This window comes from Rhopalosiphum padi, chromosome 4 (assembly GCF_020882245.1).
Source record: "Rhopalosiphum padi isolate XX-2018 chromosome 4, ASM2088224v1, whole genome shotgun sequence".
In the NCBI taxonomy this organism is placed as follows: domain Eukaryota; kingdom Metazoa; phylum Arthropoda; class Insecta; order Hemiptera; family Aphididae; genus Rhopalosiphum; species Rhopalosiphum padi.
Window position 1 is genome coordinate 54,362,059 of NC_083600.1, and position 22,702 is coordinate 54,384,760.

The following is a 22,702-nucleotide window of genomic DNA, read 5'->3' on the forward strand; positions in this document are numbered from 1 at the left end:
TATCGTTTAGAAATGTATTATAAATGATATTTAATAATAGATGTAAAATATATTCATGAATATATTTTATATAATAAAATTATATTTCAGCATGGCTAAATAATCAATATTTTTTATAATTTGGTACACTTAGTTATTATATTAAATAAGAACATTATTTTTATAAAGTGATAATAATAATATAATATGTGAGTTGTTTAATTCGGCCAGTTAAAATCGAAAGTATATTATAATAAAAGTTAACAGTCGTATTGTATAAGTGTAGAATGTTAAATTTTTTGTTAGCATCAAAGGGATATAAACTAATATTATTTTTAATTAAAAAATCTTATATTTGTAAAAATCATTTTAATACAAATATTTCCTTATATCGTTTAATTAACATTTGATAACTTCCTACTGTTTTAATAAATCATTACTTTATTTTTTATAACTATTTATAGAAGAATCTTATGATTCGTATTATAATTAGTTTCTGAAAATGTATTTAGTGTTTTTTTAATCTTTTTATGAATTATGCAGAAGATATTATAGGTACAAACTTAAAAGTTTAAATTAAGTTTTAAAATAAATATAATTTATTTTCTTATATTATTCTTGGATTCGTATACAATATATTCTTGAAAATAGGTTATATTTTGTAAAAAAAAATAAGATAAACTTTATGTAATATAATATCAATTATATCGATCTTTATAATAATAATTGTTGATCTTGTATGTACACTAACGAGTTAAATTTTGAATTTTAAAAATTGTATATAATATTTAAAATTAATTTATTTTGAATTTTACTATGTTTCATTTACCTAGTTCTGACTATAGTGACTAATACGACTAAGCCTATTTTATGGAAAATATAAAGAAACTAATGAAAAACCTTTTTATAAATAATTGAAATAACACTGTCAAAATATTATACATGAATAATTATGCAAATACTTGCGTAACTAGATTATTTGAATTATCTGTACAATATGTCATTACTAAATTGCATCTGCACATTACTAAAAAAAAATATATAAAGTATACGCACCTCGTTTTTTTTCATATAAAATTAAGTATTAAATGAGGTATAATATTGAATATATTTTAAAATATAAATGCGAAACCGATGAAAAGGACTCTTAAGTCTTCGCTAGATTATCAATCCTTTCAAAAAGCATCTTTATTAATTACTCAGAGGTTTTTCACACAGTGGCGGCGGGTATTATCACATCAGTTAATAAGCCCGGTGAACTGTTCATTAAATATTATTAAATTTAATTTAAAACCTAGTTAATCGTATAATGTATATGCTGCATACCTACTGATTCATGTTATATTGTAATATAATGTTTAGTACTGAGTAGTTACATATTGTATTAACGTGAAAATTACGAGATTAAAATGTATGTAAGTAATGTTAAAATTCTAAATAAATCTTTCTTTGAGGTATAAATTATATAGAATGTTATCATATACAAATATTCAAACCGTACTATACTGTTCTTTATAAAAAATGTGCATATTATTTGACGATTTAGAACAAATTATAAAACTAATATCCTATGAGACCAACTTGTTTAAAATTAACTATTTAAGTGTTTAATACATAATAATGTACCTAGTTATAAATAAAAATTAAATTAAATGTTTTGTTTGGTAAACAAGAATCAACTAAATTTATTAACTTATATGTAAACTAAATATTTAAGGGTAATTTTTCAAATAAACTCACCAAACAGTGTATATTATTCAAATATTAAAAATATTAAAAACATCTATAATACCTGCATTCAAATCATAAAATAATAAATGTATGTCAACATTATAAAACACATTTTCAAACAAAGTTTTTGGAATAAAACTTATACCTTATTCACTCAAAAAATCTTGAATAATACATCTTATAAAAACTTGTGTTTATTGCGTACTGAGTAATTAACATTATTTTAAATTCAGTTCTCGAGTTTAAATTATAAATTTTAATGAATAATAACGAATTACGCACCTACTTTGGACCTCCAAAACAATTTAGTAACGTGCATTATGTTAAAATATTTTTCGACAATTAACATTAGAAATATATTTAACAAAATAATTTATAATACCTACTTGTATTTGTATTTGTATAAAAATTCACAACTCTATGTTCAAAATATTTAAGTAGCCAATTTTTTAGAGGCACATACAATTTAAAAAATATCCTTTAAATATTCAAATATTGTGTACACAATACACAGCTATGATAGACAATTTTAAACATTATTTATTTATTTATTTTTTAAGTAATGATTTTTACATTCATCAACTAGAATAAAGTGCCAAGACATACTATAACTTATAAAGCTGTTGGTATTCTTCCATCTCTATTATTGTATTTTATTGTTTGCAGTTAGGTCTTAAACAGTTGTCTAATAATTATTATACTTAAACAGCATTCATAAAGCTACACGTATTGTATTATTAATTATTCGTATATACATATTCAAAATGACTGTTTTAATTTAAAATACATTTTTTTTAGACTAAGCACTTTTTAAATGTTTTAGATTAGTACGCAGAAAAATAATATTCCCTACGTATATAAATATATATATAAATGATTCGATTTTTGTTTTAACTCTTTTAGAAGATTAAAACGTTTTAAATATCTGCGTTTTATTTTATTTTTATTAATTTTTTTTTATATCAAAGTTACAAAACTAACGCGTGTAAAATAACTACGACATGTTTATAATATATGTGTATAATATATATTATTATATGACACCATTAGATTTGTGTTGTTTTAAAATTAATTGCGCGGGTATTTTAGATAAATGTTTTGTTATTTTTATACGATTAGTATATTCGCATTTATTAAAGCGTGTCAAAAATATAATAATGATAATGTTAACCGAATTTACCGTCGCGTGGTGGTCAGATGTGTATTATTATTATTATTATTATTATTATTATATTATCGTCGAAAATCCTAACGAATCTATCACTCACGGCCACTTATCTGCGGAAAACCATCGCTGCCGCCGTCGACGCCACTATATCGTCGTCATTATTATAGGTACGCCGGACCCATTTACTATAGATTCTGCCAAATGGACCGTCGGAATTTAGAGTTCGGGCTTTTAATGTCCTGTTTACTTTACAGTCCATTACCTCGTGCAGCGGCTCGGCAGACGGGGAAAACTAAAACTCGGTTGGGTTCGCGGCGTACACATACACCTTTCCCGTGCACACGCATACGCGTATACATACAACATCCGTAAGCGCACGCACGCACACACGCGATACCGACCAACTGCGAGTCGAAAACCTAAACCCCGAGTGGGTATGGGACCGGAAGAGGAGAGGCGTGTAATGTGCGCACAACGACCTAGAGTAGTTTTTAATCATTACAAAGTTCCCCCCGTGGACGAGAGAACCATTATTGTAATGTTTTTTTTTCTTCCTCTTCTCCTTCGACTTCTTCTATCGCCTACTCTAACCCGTCGGCGTAGTGCTTTTTCTTTGTCCGTCGCCAACCGGAATAGATTAACGGTTTCGATAATTAACGTTTTTACGGCATACAGAGCTGCACGGCGGCGGCGATTACCGCAAACCGATAAGATACACATTACGCGTAGGCACACACACATATATGTATAGTAGCTGATGCTTTTGGAAGTTGAAAAATACGTGGCGAGGGGTGACGGGCGAAGAGTTCGCGAGACGACGACTTGTGACAGAGAGCACCGGCGACAAAAGGTCGTGTAGATATGGCGGAGGGGAAATGTTTGGTTTACATTCATACCAAATGAGCTTTGCGATCAGATAACCTCGCCCGCCGCCGGACACATGGCTTCCCATCAGTATACATTATTATAGTACTTGATACACATTTCAAACCTTACACTCACCCCCCCCCCACGACTTGTACAGAATAAATATATACAATGTATATTATACATATACGTATAGTTAGGTCGTAGGTACGTTTATTATACACGCCGTCGTCAATGTTGTTGTCGCTGTTGTTTTTTCGTTTTTAATACCTACCTATATCGGATATAGATAAACTATTTATAATTGAAACCTTTTTGTGGTTTTGTGTTTTTAGTTTTTTTATACGCGCGTGTATGCGTATGTGTGTAACGAAACTCGAGTGTTGCAGTGGGGAATTAACTCGGAGTACATTTACACGGCAAGTCTAAAAACCGAGATATATATATTTTTCAGGATTGAGAGTATATGTAGTAACACGATATGCTTCGGAAAAAAAGTGATTCCGTGTCAAACTATAATATAAGGGTTGAAGAGTTACAAGTAAAATAGAATATACATACGTTATACGTATATTTTGCCATTTTGGTAATACAAAATCGAATAATATTCGTTGTAGTCTTGTAGACATGAATATTTGCACACGGTGATCATAATTAATTATCAGTTCACAAAATTCTATCGTATTTTTAATCGTTTTTAAATTACTATTATTATTACCATCAAAATTTACACAAAATAATTCACGAAAACATTAAGAAAAAATATTTTTTGTAATTAAAAATACACTATAATTGTAATGATGATCATTTATATATACAAATATATATTTTTTTTTTTAAGCATGTTTTAATTTCACTTCTCTAGATTTTATATAATATACCTGTATCTATTATTGAATTGAATTAATATACAACATTTTTATGTAAAATAATCAGCATTTTAAGTAAATTGTTTAAATAACTTTCAGTCGTCTATTTTAAGTACATATACTATGTTTATTTTAAAATATTATTCAACTATTTATTTAAAATATTTAATCGATAGAAAAATAATACTTTTTCTTTCTTATTTTACATTATATATTTTTTGACAATTAATTATGAACATCGACAAGTCATGTAGTATTTCAAATTCCAGTTTTTATTTAATTTGTAAACACAATGTGAAATATCATGAATATCGTAATTATTGGAAGAAAATCTAATATATAGCACTATAGCAGTTATGACAATTCTTCATTTATTTAAGCTTTATTTTTTTGTCATAAACGCTATAAAGCTTTTAAAAATAACAAGTAATTATGATTTGTAAATTACTGAATTGTGATAAGAAGTAATTCAATTTATATAAATAATTATATTGTTTTATATTATGGGTAAATATTATGATATGCAGACAAATTAAACTTTTAATCAATATGTTAATCACAAATCGTAATCAAAAATTATAAATAATGGATATTGAACTTTATTAATAATAATAATATATTGATTAATTTTGCGAACCCATTAATAAACTCTTCATCAAAAAAAAAAACTCTCGCAACTTTGATAATTATTGTGATTAAATCCTTTGTTACTAAAATAAAATATTATGTTTATAATATGTTTAATACACACCAACATTGTTTTTTAGATTATCACAGTTTAGTATTTACGCTGAATATAAATATGCCGACACAGCTAAAGTATACCCAATTGAATTATTGAGAGGATATTCATAACGATCCTGTTTTCGAGATAAAAATATGTGATGAAATGATGAATTCTATAATATAATATTATTTTAATAAAAATCACTATTAAGTCTACTATACGTAGTTTACTTATACATATATAATCAGTTTATATTTATTATTTATATAAATGTTTATATTGATTATAATATATATTCAATCCTGTTTTAAATACCTTAATATTAAATTATAATATATATCTAATTTAATTATAAATATTCAAAATATAGCTGAATCGTATTGAATTCTTATAATATATGACGTATAAACTAAAATTCTACATTCCTACTCATAAAATGTATAGAAACACTTGCAATAATAGATTATTGGTTATTTAATGAATACAATGTACCAAAATAGTTAACATATTAATATCAAAAATTTCAAATCTCCTAAATTTTGTCTACAAGTTTATATTATTTAAAAATAAGACCATTCCAATATTAAACTAGTGTGTACATATATCTATTTAATTCGAATTTTATCTTGTGACTAATGCTGATTGGCTATACTTTTTCAATTCCTGCAGTATAACATTTTATGTTAAAAAAGAATAATACTTTCAGGAAGAATGAAATCCAATTACCCAACATAACAAACCGTAAAATCATATAATATTGCACTGGTAATATTTATATTCCTTTTTAGTTAGTTTGAGAGGTGAAGGCCGAGGGGTGAAGTATAATATTCAATGTAACAAGAATGCTTGTAATATGATCTGTTCTGAAGTACCTACTTTTAACATCCGTCAAAATGAAAACATCGAAATTTGTCTCTAGAGAACAATTTACATATTCCTCCCCCTTGAGTTAAGACGGTAAGTACTAAGTACCTTTAAATTTATACAAATAATATATGGAATAAGTACATTACACAGTAGTCATTACGTTCATTTGATAACTGGTATAAAATATAGTTTTGTTAGCTAAACACGTACTTAGGAATTTAGTTGTTTGAATAAGTACCATTATAATTTACCGATTTAACTTAGATATAAATATATAATAAATGTATATTTAAATAATAATAATATTATTTACGATTTTTATTTAACTTTAATATTTAGGAAAAAAATTGTATTCCATTTAATTTATAGTTTAATTTATAGTTTACTTGAGTATAGGTAATATGAAAATAATAAACCATAAAAAATTTCTCATAACTTGATTTATAATATCTATGAGTAATTATTAGTTTTAACAGACAATAAAGTTTTAATTTTAAAACAAATAATTTGAATAAAAAATATTCAGAAGATACCTCAAATGTACTATAAATTATCAAACATAGTAGACTGTAGGATATTAATGTATGTTAAATATATTTTTAATTATGAAAACTTTAAAAGATGAAAAATAATTGTTTAAGATTACTTAATGAACTCCAAAAATATTATGGAGCTTAAATTTTTAAAAAACCATTTTCTATAATTAATTTCAAACCAGATGATTTTTAATATTTTTAAGAAATATTATTTGACAATTACAATTTGTTTATATGCTAAAATATAAAATTGTATTTTAACTCACTCACTTCGAACAGTTCAAACACAAACTACGGTTACTAGAAGAATCTCATGTACGTTTTTTTATGATTTTATTTATTGTTAAATATTATTTTATTAAAAAAATATTATTATTATTTATTATTTCTCAACTAGGTATTAATAAAAGTGCTGAATCTAAAACATTTATTTATATTAACAATAATATATTTATAACATATTTAATACAAAATTAAGACATACCGATGGTTGTACATTATAACTGTGTTAAATTATTGTGTTTAAATAAAATGCACCTATCGAACATTTAAAGTCTGCAAAAAATACATTTATATAAAAATTAAAACTATAGAATACGATAAATTATAAAATTACTCACGAAAGTAAATAAAAAATAGTCTTGTTATACAGGTAAATAAATATTTTTGAAATTAAATATTTGTACGTATTGCACAAACTTTTGCGGAACTATAGTGTTTTCATTCCCACCGGAAGGCCAACACAGTGAGTCGAAAGCTGTTGCAGTAGTGTGTGTATGTGTGTGTGCGTGTGTGTGTGTGTGTGTGTGTGTGTGTGGGCTTAGACCTTTTCCGTGTCATACACATAATAATAAATGGTTTGAAAAACGATTGGCGAGCACACACATACTGAAATACTCACACGCGCGCATATAAATGCCCATGCAGACATACACATTTTATTACACCATTAGCTAGGCTTCGAGGGATTATTTTAGATTTTACACGAAATCTGATTGTACTTTTTTTAAAACTCATTTATGTGTATAAAACTCTTTTTTACAAGTATGTATTATTAATATATTCCTGCAGTGACAGAAGATCTCGGGAACAAAATTGTATTCTTACTCGAATGTTGATGTTATTGGAATTTATTCATTCTTACAGAAAACTACGTATACTTATAATGTTTTATATCATTTTCTTTTTTTGAGAAACTGATATTATTCAATTACTGTTTTGTAATACATTTTTTAGGTGGTTAATGTTATAAAATAAATTATATTTTTTTAGTAGAGTACTATTCTCTACACTTCTACGGGGTAAAACGTAATGTACCTCTAATTTTGTAATTGTGTTTTTAGATATATTGTGGATGATAATTATTATATTTTGTAATATTGTGCATTTTAATTAAATAATACATATAAATTAAAATGTGTTGATAATATAAATATATATATATATGTTTTTTTAAATGTCAACTTAACTTAAGTATATCTGTGATAAATTTGTCTCAAAATAAATATATATATATTTAAAAACAAAAAGAATTGTTTTATTTATTTTTGCTTAAAATAATTTATGTTAGTATTTATACAACTTTATATTCGGTATAATACAAAAAAAATCCACAGATAATTTATCATTAAAATAACTAGGTTAGGTTAGGTAATCAAACATGAATCGTAATCATGTAAATACATAAACTATTCAACCTCATAATATAAAAATGTTATACCATCATCATCAAAAGTAATAACCGTCGTTAACAAAACTTTTAAAGTATTTTCAATAGTATGTTGTTGTTTACTGATCCATGTTTATTATTATTATTATTATAAATATTTTTAAAATAATGTTAAAGCATGAACACGGGCAAACTTTGATCGATTATAGTTTTTTTTTAATACGAAGGTTTATTATGCTGTATAATTTTCGTGAAAGATTTTCAACAATTTAGTTTATTATAAATAAATATCTAATAATATAAAGGTCTACGTTAAGTTAGCAATACGAAATGTTATTGGATTTTAATTTTATCAAGATTTACCCATAAATTTAGATATAGTTCAATTAAAATAATTTCTATAGAACGTATCAAAATAAACCATTATAGTTTATTATGTTTACAACTTTACAAGAATTTATCCTATGTTAGTAAATAAAACAAAAATTTACATTTAAAATGTAAATTTAAAAAGTAAATAAACAAGACTAGAGAGCATTATATTAGGTACAGAAAACGTCTATGTCCACTGAACAGGTATATATTGAATGGATCCGAAGCACAAGTCCCATTCGAAAAAATTTAATAATTTATGTTCGATGCACATAGTTTTATGTCTATGGTAAACATTTATATGTATTACATTTTCTCGTAAGAGACTTTTGTATAATTTATTGGTATTAACCAACCACCTTAACATAAAGAAATGTATATGTACTTTTATGTTCTCTCGAATAAATGTTATAATGTTCACGTGCTGGATTTAAAGGACCTAATATTACATTTTTGGTCTTGGGACTAAATTCTGCGTTAGATAGGTATAATATAATAATATTATCATGTTGGAAATACTTGACACACACAAAAATACACTAAATAATATTACCTATAATCGATATAGTGGATTTAAAAAAAAAAAAAAAAATATTTATACACGCGGAATTAGATATATTTAAATATTATTTGTTACCTAATTTATAGCTTTTTAGTATTTAAAGAATGTCAAATATTTTAAGCACATGATTTTTGCGTATGATAAAAACACGTAAACTTTTCTTCATAATTTTAGAATATGATTTGATTATCATTATATATATATAAAATGCATATAATATTATATAAATCATAATTAATTGGTAAATAAAAAAATGACAGGTAGTTTTATAATAATATTTTAAGGTTAAAAAATTCCACAAATAACTGCATATTATTAAAAATAAAAAAAAACTGTGATATTTTTAAAATATTAATTTGACATTTTTTTGTTTATTGTTATTTTGAATATATGTAGTATGTACCAATATAATAATATATTATATATGTATTAAATACTACATTATATATTTTATATACTATGGTATTTATAGATGGAACTTTTTGATAAAAACTATTGAGTGATATATTATATTATATGTATAAATGTATCGTATTCCAAAGCAGAAAATATGTATTTTAGTGGCAAAACAAAAATAAAAACAAATATATTATAGTTATGTTTCAAATATGATGATTAAAACTATAAGTATTTTAATATTAATTAGGAGTTATTAGATTGATTTAAAATAAGTTTCAAAAATAATTTTTAATTATATTGGTAATTTATTATTAGTTCATATCGAAATATAATATTCTCTTTTAGGCTTGTACAATTAATTTTTTAATATTTATTTTGATTTTAACATACTATTACCTACATAATATGATTCAATACCTACGTAATTTTTTTATGAAAATAAATATCACAAGAAAATATACAATTTATTTAATAATACAGAGTGAAAATCACTAAGCATGTTCTTCCTTCCTTTTCTTACAAAATCGTAATATACCAATTTGTTCAAATTTTGATTTTCAATTAAACATTCAGGCCGTATACAAATATACTATTTATGAGTATCTTGTGGGGTAGTCATTTTTTTATTCAAATAAATACTAGCCTTGACAATTGTAATGATTTTATGGAAAATATTTATGCATCGAAATCGAAATTTAAAAGAGTTTTCTGAATTACTAAACTTAATGTTCTGAGGATAATAAATCTTAATACTTGTTTTACATAATAAACTATAAAATGTATGCAATATTTTGATTTGTACTTATTATACTCAGTCAATTTTTAGAATTATTAATTTTAAATAAATTAACAAGTATAAATTATTATAATTTTCAAATTATCGTGCCTTAAGTTTATTAAATTTTTTAATTTAAATTTATATAAATCAACATTTTCAAAAAATCATTTTTTTAACAACTTACTACAAAAAAGGAGGTTACTTGGAAATATGTTCTTTAGGTAAACTTAAAAATCATAATTTGCATAATTATGCATGGGTAGTCGAATAAAAAATATTGAGTGAGTGTGCTTAATAAATCATCTTTGTGTTATACTAAATTATTATTATTTATTGCCGCAACAATCTTCTCGAAGATAATATTAAATATACCTGTAGTACTATTATTAGTGATTAATACCATAATACGAATTTAATGAGTAATCAACTCGACATAGCTACTATTATCATTATTTATTATTTTCTGTAGAACATAATAAAAAAAACAGTATACCTATCTAGTTTAAGTAATAAGTATATTATTATCGTGTTGTATGTTTTCTAATAACCATCAATATTTGAATGATAATGGAATCAAGATATAATAAAAATATTATAGTATATAAATATATGGGACTTACGTGATACAAGACGATTTCGGAAGCTATCGTGTTTTTGACAGCGCACTACCCTGCCCCGGGCTGTTTGGGGGGGGTACTGACACGTTTGGGAGCCGGTTCGCGACTGCTTGCCACCGTGGCGGCGAACGTGCTTTGAACGGCGGCGTACGCGCCACCAACGACGACGCCGCCGTTGCAGTAAAATTGCCCCGTTTTCCAACGTACCACCCCTTGCCGCCAAACCCACAAAATGGTCTGTTGGCGTGTAATCTCTTACCCGCCAAACGTTCGTACATTACAAACTCCGACCGAAAATGTATTACGACATAAATGATTCAATTATTTATTTATATGTTTTACTATGGGTTCCGAACCATCATTCGTTGTAACTTATAGCACATCCATCAATGAAAAATTAATTTATTAGGTATTGCTATTTACTACAATACTGTTGCTAATTACTGTCGTTGTAATTGAATATGTTTTTGTACACGAAAGTGTGATTATATAATAACTTACCTATAATTGTTTTAATAAAACATTTAAAATACATATATTATACGCATATACAAATAATATACTATTAAATATACTCTGCGCCTACGTATAAACTAGTCTAGCTATCTGAGTTTAAATGTATTGCATTATATTTATATATAATATATATTACGATCTGTTAAAAATGTTATAACATAAATTAAAAATTAAACTAAAAGTTTAATAGTATATACTATGTAGATTCAATAATACTATCAGCTTATAACGTAACAAGATTGCATATTGTACAAATGAATATTATTGTTAATTTAGTAATAAACTGTAGAACGTATACACAGTTTTACATAGGTATACATTTTTTTTTTTAAATATAAGGTAATTCTTAAACAACAATTCTTTATCGAAGTGATATTTAAATACATTTATAAAATAAAATAATATAATACGAAAATAAATAATTTAAATAAAAATGTAATAATAATATAAGTTGAAATTTTAGATTTTGAGTGAGAAATATTAAACCTATTGATTTTACAATGATGTATTTTTTTTTATACATTTTCCTATGAACATTCTCTTGGGTAAAATAATTACTCAAAAAGTTAGCGCCTTTAACAAGATCAAAATCGAAACTTTAACAATAATTTCTCTGAGCATATGAACAAAGTGCTGAAAACTATAGTTATAACAGTAATATTTTTGAAAATGTGTCATCAAAATCATTTTTATAGTGCTACCATTACTTCCAAGTTCCAAATTTTACATCACAACAACAACTATGCCGTACAAAGTGTATATTATAGTGAAATATAATGAGAAACCAACACATTATAGTACTGTATCTTTATCATATTTGATTTTCTTTATGTAAGTGAATTTAACTTGAAGTGCAAACTTTAATTTGATTAGTTTTCTGGTTATATTTAGCCATGTATTTTGATTGAAACACGTGTTAATTTATGATATAGGCGTGTATCCTATCTAGAGGGGGGAAGATAAGGGAATTTATGAAGTGCAATTATTTTTTTAAACAAATATATTTTGAAATTAGCCGATTTAAGAAAACATACTCGAAATACGATGCCTTAAGGCATAAACAATATTGTTTATAGTAACGATATTTAATTGATAAACTACCGACTACAAAATATAATCAAATGTTATATTATTATTAGTTAAATTATATTTTAAATAACGTGGAAATCGTTAAAATTATAATAAAAATAGTTGATTAAGTACTCGTTTTATCGTCATTAAACTTTAACACCTGCTGGTTATACAATATATTTAGTATTTATTATTGTAATATGAAAATGTATTAAAAGTATAATATTTAGAATTATAAAATAAATCTGAAAATATTACTATGTATTTTATATTGATAAATAAAATATATTAGCACAAATACTACGTACATACCGATCAATATTATGCATTTATATTTTCAATTACTAGCAGCTGTTGTCATCATAATGAACAATATATAAACTAATTAATTTTATTTGGACGAAAATGAAAAATGTAAATCATATTTGTAAAATATCGCCATTATATAGTTATATAGTGTAGTACCTATCCACTTCCTACGTTTTACTTCCATCTTTCATCTTGTTACTTGAGACTTGAAAATAATAATTCATAGAATTATATTTATAGAACACACCTACATGTATTCAAATTTAAATTATTTTGATATATAATGGCAATGTATGAATAATGTATTATGTATATATATTCAAATAACGATATGATGATGTTTAATCATATTCAGTGGCGCACGCTGAATTTTGTTTTTGCTGAGAGGAGTGAAGTGATGGAAATAGTGTGATCCTACCAATAAATAATTCAAATGTCCTTCGTAATTTTCATTAAATACTTGTAAAATGATTATGTGAGACATTTCGTGTTAGAAAATTACGCACCTCCTCGATATACTCCACTAAATCTATTATGTGTACAAATATAATGTATACTTAATATAAACAATTACAATGATTTTAATGCAAAATCGTCACTATACAGTTTTTCAATAAGATTTCCAACAACGATTAAACAAAATGTTACTATTCATCTTGCAGGTATATTGGTATAAAAGGGGATTCAAGCATGCCAAGTATGCATTCCTGATTTATTTAATTGTGTATTTATTCAAATTCTGATTTTTATCATTTTTAAATATACTTGAAAATCTCAAATTCTTGTATTTTTTATAGGTACTACGTAAGGTGTCTTGACGGCTTTTTTATTTTGTAAATTATGTAGTGGACAATGGTTTTACAAAAATATAAAAATAGATATAATTTTATAAATTATAAATATTGATAAATTAATATAAATAAAATTTTAAAATAATCATATCCTTCATATATTTCAATCGCATTACCATAGAATTATTATCTTTAGTATATAAAGTTAAACAACTCATCAATTATTCGTTCGAATTTTTATTTTAGTAAGTAAAAATTAAAAAAAAAACAAAATTACTTGTTAACTATAGAAAATGAAGTTGTTACGTCTTGTTATTTAAAAACCCGAAATTTATCCCTCCACGGAAAACTCTTCCTTAAGTAGTACACCAATTTAAAAATTAATTAATAAAAGTACACTTTTAAAATTATAGAAATTAGGTTTAGAATCACTGTATCATTGAAGAAGAAAAGAGTGTGCTTATCTAATCATCCTGTCTTATGTAGTTTATTAACGTAAGAGACATTATTATGTTAATAGTAAATAACATCTTTTCAGGTATCACTTTCTTTAAGAATAGTGTGCTCAGTCCTTGCTTTCAATTTTTTTTTTCATAATATTCTTGAAAACTAACGAAAATCGAGAAACGGGAAAAGTTACCTCTTAATAGTACAATATATTTTAGTAAATATAATGTTTTATGTTTTATTTTCAATCCCTGGATAGATAATACGCTAAAATACCTATTTGAGTATTTTTACTTATTCTCGCAAAAAATACATACAAAAATACACCACGCTCATTATACTAAAAACCATCACTGAGCTTATAGTCGAATTTAAAACAACAATAACAAAAAATGATTTTGAATTATGTAGTAAATAAACAGCATTCAAATAATTCCCATTAATGCAAACGTATAACATCATTCACGTTACCTAATGAACGTTTATCAGCAGGGAACGTATAATATTTTTTTTCATCTTTGAGTGCATATGATTCGTCTATGGAATATTACTTAAATTTGAAATGTAACAACTAATGTACTAAATTTCTTATAAAAGTAACTAACACTTGTTGAATATTTAATTCTTGATTTATATAATTTCTGTTTTTACTGGATTTTTTCATTAAAATGATGTGATAATCAAAAGAAATTTATAGATTTTACAATGAATTATCATTTTATTTATTAATATTTAAAGTACCTATATATTATATATTATAAACAAATTGTTTAAAATAATCAATCAGGTAATATCATATTAAAGCAAGTGTAAGTACATGTCAACATTTAAAATATGTTTTTAATTCCCTCCAAAAAAAATCGATGTAGTAAAACTATTATTGTACTCGTATAAATAATATTCACGTTTTACTGCTGCTTTTGTTTATTTTCCTTAATTATTTTAAAAAGTACTGTGACTTCTTGCATTTACCTCTATAGCCTATTCATCGAGAGAATAGTACTATATTAGTACTATGCAGCGGACAAAAACTCGTCGTTTCTCCTCACTATAGCATGAAACAGTTAGGCCCAACTACTTACCACCAGTTGCTCTCGAGTGGGGATAAGGTTGATAGTGTCACGTTTCTTTGTACTGATTGCAATCCATAATCGGGTGTTCGATCACATTCGCATCCTACTATGTATATCAAATAGTTTTAGTCATGGTGAGGCGATTTTTGACAGAGCGCCTATAATTTCTACGAAGCAATACTATTCTATCAGTGAACAGACTATAGATCCAATTTATTACTACCTTCTTCATCAATGTTAAAGATATTTTTTTCTGCTCCAAAACGTCGTATGTATCTGATGAGTGATGACACAAAAAATATAAATTCAAAAAATAAAAGCATTTCACTTTAAAACCAACTCATTTATCACTTCAATCAAAATTTAAAATATAAAAAAATAAAACTTATCGCCTGAATTTTAACAACTACATAATTGTATTATACATTAGTTAGTTTAGATTAAACTTGTAGATATATGGAAAAATATTTTGAGCATAAAAAAAGTTTATTTTTATCTTAAAAATTTCAGATAATTAACGTGGTGTTGTATAATTTAAAAATAGCTATAGATCAAATAGTAAGCAGTTATCAATAAGTATTTTATTTATATTATAAGTACATTTAAATACTTAATAAAAATTAAATAAAAATTGATAAAAATATCATATATCTACTTTTTACCTATTTGTATATAGAATGTTGACTTACATCATTGTAGTCATTTTTTTTAACAAGACATTCATGGTTTTGAGCATTGCGGTATTAACTTCTTAAAATGTATCAGATTGATAAAACAACAAAGAAATCTGAATATAAACAGTTGGGTATCTAATAAAAATGTATTTACATTGAATATTTTACATTTTAACTATGTAATTTATAACAAAAAGTTAAACGAGCACAATAATAATATATACAAAAATGTTGTTAAAAAATCATATAAATAAAATAAATAAATATATAACATAATTTTTTAAACCCATGAGCACATACTTTTACTTAAAAATAAACACTGCCTACGTGGCGTGAATTGTTGAGACAAATGAAAAAATGTTACACACTTTTGTCATGAGGTGACTTAATCATCAAAATACGACATAAACTTCGTAAATAATGTCGTACACGTTTTTTGTAGTTTCTTGAAGTTTTTTAACGATATCTCAACGTTCCTACAGTTTACAAAATACTTGCAGAAAATAATATACTATAAGGATACGAGAATAAGGTTACCGTTACAAACTGTTAATATAACATAATACATATTGTATAAATGTGGACCCAATATTGTATTTTTCAATTGTAATTTCAATTATATTATTGTATAATTAGATTACATATTTATTTAATAGGGTAAACTTGGTCTATATTTAAATTCCCAATAGGTAAATTTACAAAAATAAACATTAAAATTATAACTATGCTATAATTTAATACTATTATAATATTTAACATAATATGGTACTTTGCTTTAGTTAATTTAAATATTCCTTCACAAATTATAATATTACTCTTACAAGTATGCATAAGCAATATAAAATTAATTAACATTTTAATGATATTATTTTTTACACTGTACAATATGTTTTTTTAAGTTAATTTTCCAATGTTTCAATCAAAGAAAATTTGATTTGTTTTTTTAATGAAAAAAAAATATATTACAAGGATTTCAAATGCTTTTTTTTATTTATTATCTTATAATTTAGAGACTCCAAATAGATGTAATCGTAAAAATCCAGATCAATTGGTAAGTAAATATGATGGAAATTTGGGTGGTACAAAGACTTTTTTCGTTTTTATTTTTTTGGCGATGTTCAAAAGAAAACCCTTATTATTGACTTACCGGATGTAGTGAATTTTCCTGGGAACTTTTTCCAATCAGACGTTAAATCCGTTCTTGAACTATTGATCCTCTCATTGCTTCCCATTACAGTTATTATCTTGTTTCTTTTGACGACCAATGTGAAAATAATGATCTGGTTAAGCATCAACTGAACACCTGACGATTTTTTTTTAAATATACGTGCCCCAACAAGTATCGTTATTGATAAATGATGACTATATAAATGTTTGAAACGATCGGTATTATTTTATTTATTTTTTGCATGTATGTATTTTTTTTTTTTTTACTTCAGAAAAATGAAAAATTTTGCTTAATGATTTGTTCTTTAGGAATTTTTCAGAATGAAAAGAAGCAGAGAATGATTTTGAATTCGGGTCACTTATTTTATATGTAATATAACTAATTATATTAATATGAACTTATGAAATATGATTTAAAATATAACACATATATTAACAATTTTAAAATTATATTCATATTCACCTAGGTACTGAAAAAAAACAAATATTTTATATAAAGTTAAGTATTTTAATATTTCAATATTTAATAAACTCAATAAAACTCCAAATTTATTAATAACATTATCAGTAGCTAATAAATTTAATTTAACTATTAAATATTAAACTTTCACTAAAAACAAATTTTAAATCTAAAATTAATATTTAAATAAGAACATATTATAGTTCATATTGCAGATATGTCATCAAATACTGTATGACCTAAAAAAGCGACGAAGTCGAAAAACCCAATGGACCGGTAGACGGTGGTGTATGCGTTTGATGTTTAAAACAACTTTATACATTATTACTTTTAAATTCTTTTCAAATGACTACACACTATATAGTTGGCTGAACTAAATATTACAATAGTAGTTGATATTAATATATACCCTAGAAACTTCAAATCTTCTATTAACCAATCTACAAACTACAAATATCAAAGAAAACAACAAACTCAATGAACTCGATTTGATGTGTAGAAGGTTTCGAATGTACCTCGTCGTTGACAATGTCGCTTTATAGTAATTATGTGTTTAACTTAAATTCCATGAAGTAGCATTGGAATGAAAAACGAATATGAACGAAGGAGACTGATGAATAATAGTTTATTTCTAACGACAGATTATTTTATATATTATATGTTTACAATAAAATCAATAAAATTTGAAATTAAAAAATATGAGACATTGAATTTTCAATATTTTTCTACAGATGTAAAAAAAAAATTACAAGGAACATTATCAAATTATTAAGCTTATTGACTTGGAAACAATTATTATATGAAAATAAATTTCAAAAAATGAAATTGTTTATAAAAAGTTCAAAAATATCGAGTATTATACCATGTCGTGAAAATTACTAATAAGCATATTTTATGATAATTAAGTTTCAGCGGTAATTTTTTTTTTGATTTATAACGTAAAAACAAAATTGATCTCATATAGTCAAAAACTTGCATTGTTTATCTTCGTAGTTTTTTCAATAATTTTTTTTAGTTTTACCCAATTATTAAATGGGAATTTCATACTTTTGAACACTCAAGAAAAGTTACTAACAGATCAAAAATCTTGTTACATTAAACCACCTTTAATATTAAAGATTCAATTGGTTTGCTCCAAAAAGTTCTGTGTGATATAAAAAAATAAAATAAAATATATCATTGTTCAACCAAAACATTAATCGCTAAACTCAGAACTTATAAAATTAAAATAATTACATAACCGTATATAAATTTTATTAAATAATAATAAATAATAAATATTATACGATTTTTTTAAAACTATTTTAGTGTAACTTACAAATAATATTAGTTCAACATTTGTCTATCTATATAACGTATTCAAAATTAGACTCTATCTCAAATGTAAAAAAAAAAGTATAAAAGTAAAATGTTCATTAAATGTTTTATGCTAATTAATTAACAGCTGATAATAATTTGCCTAAAAACAAGGTTAAAATACAGATTCAAAGGAATATTGTTACTAAAAATGTAATTAACATTTTCTAATTAAAATAAGAAACAGAATATAGTACAGGGAAAACCGAAATTGCTATAATATTAAAATACTTTAGAAAAAATGAGAATAATTCAAAACTAAAAAAAAAAATAAAAAGAACCAATTTAAGCTGTAAATTCTTTCATGTCTCACAACACATTTTTAACTGCACATAAATTTAGTTAAAGCGTTTTGTAACTTAATTAAACAATACGTTCCATTTTTGTAATTCACATGACTTTACTTTAAAGTATCAAAAATATATATGAATTATAAATAATAGTTTTCATTAAATTAATTAAATGTATTTATAAATGTGCTAGTTTTGTTTGAAAATAATAGTTCATATTATCAAAGTTTACAACTTATTTATAAAAAATAAACATCAACCACTTTAGGTACCAACTATAATACAGAATATAGTTTTAGGTACTTACTCGTTATTATTTATATTATGTATGGTCGTATTGAGTACGTTTATGTTACTAAAACAGTTTAACCTTATAATCATTTCAATTTATAAAAAAAATATTTTTATATTATTTAACTTGCCGTAATTGAAAATTAATTATATAAATACATACTTAATACTTAAACATAAAAATAGTTTTTTATGCTTAATTAATTTCATAATTGAATAACATATTTTCATAAAAAAATAAAAATATAAATGTAAATGGTTTTCCGATTAAATTACAATAGTCAAACTATCGACTAAAATAAGTAATAAGTATTGTACATAACCTTTCATATTTTCTGAGAAATTGTCAAAAATATAATTTTCTGTAAAAAATCTATAGTCAAAAGTGAACGAAACACATTTAATGTAGGCTACAAATTTGTTAATAATTCGATTTGAAAGGCTACTACTTAAAGGATTTTCTGTCCGGTCACGGAACTGCAGTTCAACGTTTATAACTCGTGTACTCCTCTTCTCTCCGACAAATCCTGCAACGTCTAGACAACATTCGTCACAAATAACAAAAAAAAAATTATAGATTTGAACATTGCACGCCATCCGCATTGAAACTTGAGAAAAACGACAACTCTCGCCCGGCCCACGCATATTCTTTTTACTCACATTTTTATTGGACCATGTTTATAATAATATTTATACAAATTTATATATATATTATAAAGGTTTACAGTCAGCGTTCGTACTGCTACCGAGACTCTCGTTAAGCGCATCGCTTAAATTTCATTTTTTCCGGTACGACAGCGACGGGTCGTGAAAATATCCATCAACGCGGACATATTGAACTTTCAATGTACCTACTACATACAGCACGCGCGTTTATATCCTGCTCGAAATATTTATCGTGTAAATATGACACGATTTTTTTTTTATTTTTACCTATATCGAACATAGGTATAAAGCCTTTTTTTCTGTTTTTTTTCCTACTCCGTTCGATCTGCCATCGGCTTCCGCCATCGGTATGGGATTTTTTTTTTTATATAGCCAATTTATTGCGGGTCATCATTCGCCCGGGCGGAGAAGATACATCGTCGTCGACTGCGCATATATATATGTGTGTGTGTGTGTGTGTGTGTACATTATTATATATGTACACTGCACCCAGCCACACACACGCACACAACACTGGCCTAAGGCGGAATCAATCTTTTACAATTTCCTCGCACCGCCAATTTTCGACGAAATCAATATGGATTATGTGCAAGCGGTGCGGAGCCCGTCGCCAATACGGGGAGATCGAGAGGGCGAGAGAGAAAAGAGTGACGGAGAGAGAGAGAGAGAGAGAAATCAAAAAAATATATATGTAGATAGAGAGAGAAAGACATACGGACTGACAAAAAGAACGCGGAGGAGAGGACGAGTACGAGCGAAAAAAATGAGCATACTGTTGGCTGCGAAAATAAGTTAAGCCTTATATAAGCTTATTTTTCTCAATGCAAGAAACGGATAAACGGATTTGTGTGCGAATATGAGAAAAAAAATGTATAGTCGGAGACGACTAGAAAGGTATTATTATGCGCAGATACCGTGGATATAATAATAGCGGTATCGCGTTAACGCTTAATGCAGCTTTAATGTCAATTTAAAACGATCCTTGTGGAAAAATGACACAGGCACCTTGCAGGATTTTTTTCCGATATCGTATTTATATAATATTACCTATATTGAATTGAATTTGTATTTGTTTTTGTTTTATTAACAAATAGTTTGTCTACTTTGAAAAAGAAAGATAACATTCAAACCATCACTGTTTATAATCCATTCCGAAGGCATACGCATATTTGAATTACTATTTCATATCGCCGGTCATTCTATTTTTAACGCGGACATGATCCAGTAATAATATTGCATTAAATAGGTTAATTATCGAAGCGTCATGACTGCTTTGCAGTGGGAAAGTTTAATAATGAATTTTTTATCTTTTTTATTGGCCAGCCATAAGATATTGAATATGTATTAAATCTCCTTTTATAGCATAATATACCTGTAGTATAGATAATTAGATACTTTAAATTTTACACTGCAAATGAACTGTTTTTTAGATCTATTCTCACATTCACGAAAACCGGTCGAACTGAGAATACTGGATACTTAATATTTGACTTATTATTCTATTAGTTGATTTTTTTTAACTAAAGAGCGTATTTTCATAAATAATACTTATTAAGACCTTTATTGAAAAAAAAAATGTGAAATTCAAAAAAACATTAAAACTTGTGTCTACTTCACAATATTATTCAAACACCAACTAGTACAACCAGACTCCAAAAAATGAAGTTATTATAATATAAGCTTAAACATGTTAGTTTTCAAAATCCAGATTTTATTAAAAGGTCAGTCGGTCGGTCGATTAATCAATAGATATCAGTATTGTGAAATAAAATCGTATGGTACACTCGGGATATTCGCTAATAATATTAAATTATTATTGACTTCACGCACGTATCCACAAGTAAAATTTGCATATTGCCTATATTAAACTCCTTTAACGCGATATATTAGCAATTACGCGTATAGGTAATCACACGAATTTATAAATTAAATTTTTTACTGTTGGATAAAATATAATTAATTATACAATATTGTCATTACATCCACATCTTTAAACAATATTTACAAAATAAATATCAATCATTTTCATGATATATAAACATTCTAAATATATTTTAACGGAACCATACCTAACGATATTAATTATAACACCATTACATTCGAATCTATATTACATTTTGTTACAATACGAACCTAAAAACATTTACTTAATTACTAATTATTATTCACTATCTTTAATAATATTATTGTACATAATGCTTGTTTTCTGATTTACCTAAAAAAGTTTTAATCGTTAAAATATAAATATACGTGTTTATGCAGGGAGTAACGATGAGTTTGTCCTCAATACATATACCAGCCTATTTCCAAACTAAACTTTAAGACTTACGTCATAACTACATAAGTATTCATGTAGATTGTAGGTACTTAATGTAAATTAATGATTAAACTTTTAAAATATTTACATAAATTAGCCATATAAATTGACTATCTCAAATATATAATAAGAA

At 25.3% G+C, this 22,702-nt stretch overlaps 1 protein-coding gene across 1 annotated transcript in view; it reads right to left on the bottom strand.

Annotated features, from left to right (window-relative positions):
* Positions 1-11,273, bottom strand: part of LOC132929844 (cell adhesion molecule Dscam2-like) — a 67,955-nt gene extending 56,682 nt beyond the window's left edge. Inside the window, exon 1 of the mRNA XM_060995447.1 lies at positions 11,145-11,273. The gene's annotated coding sequence lies outside the window, so the exon portion shown is untranslated. The remainder of the gene's footprint in view (positions 1-11,144) is intronic.
* Between the last annotated feature and the right edge of the window lie 11,429 nt (positions 11,274-22,702).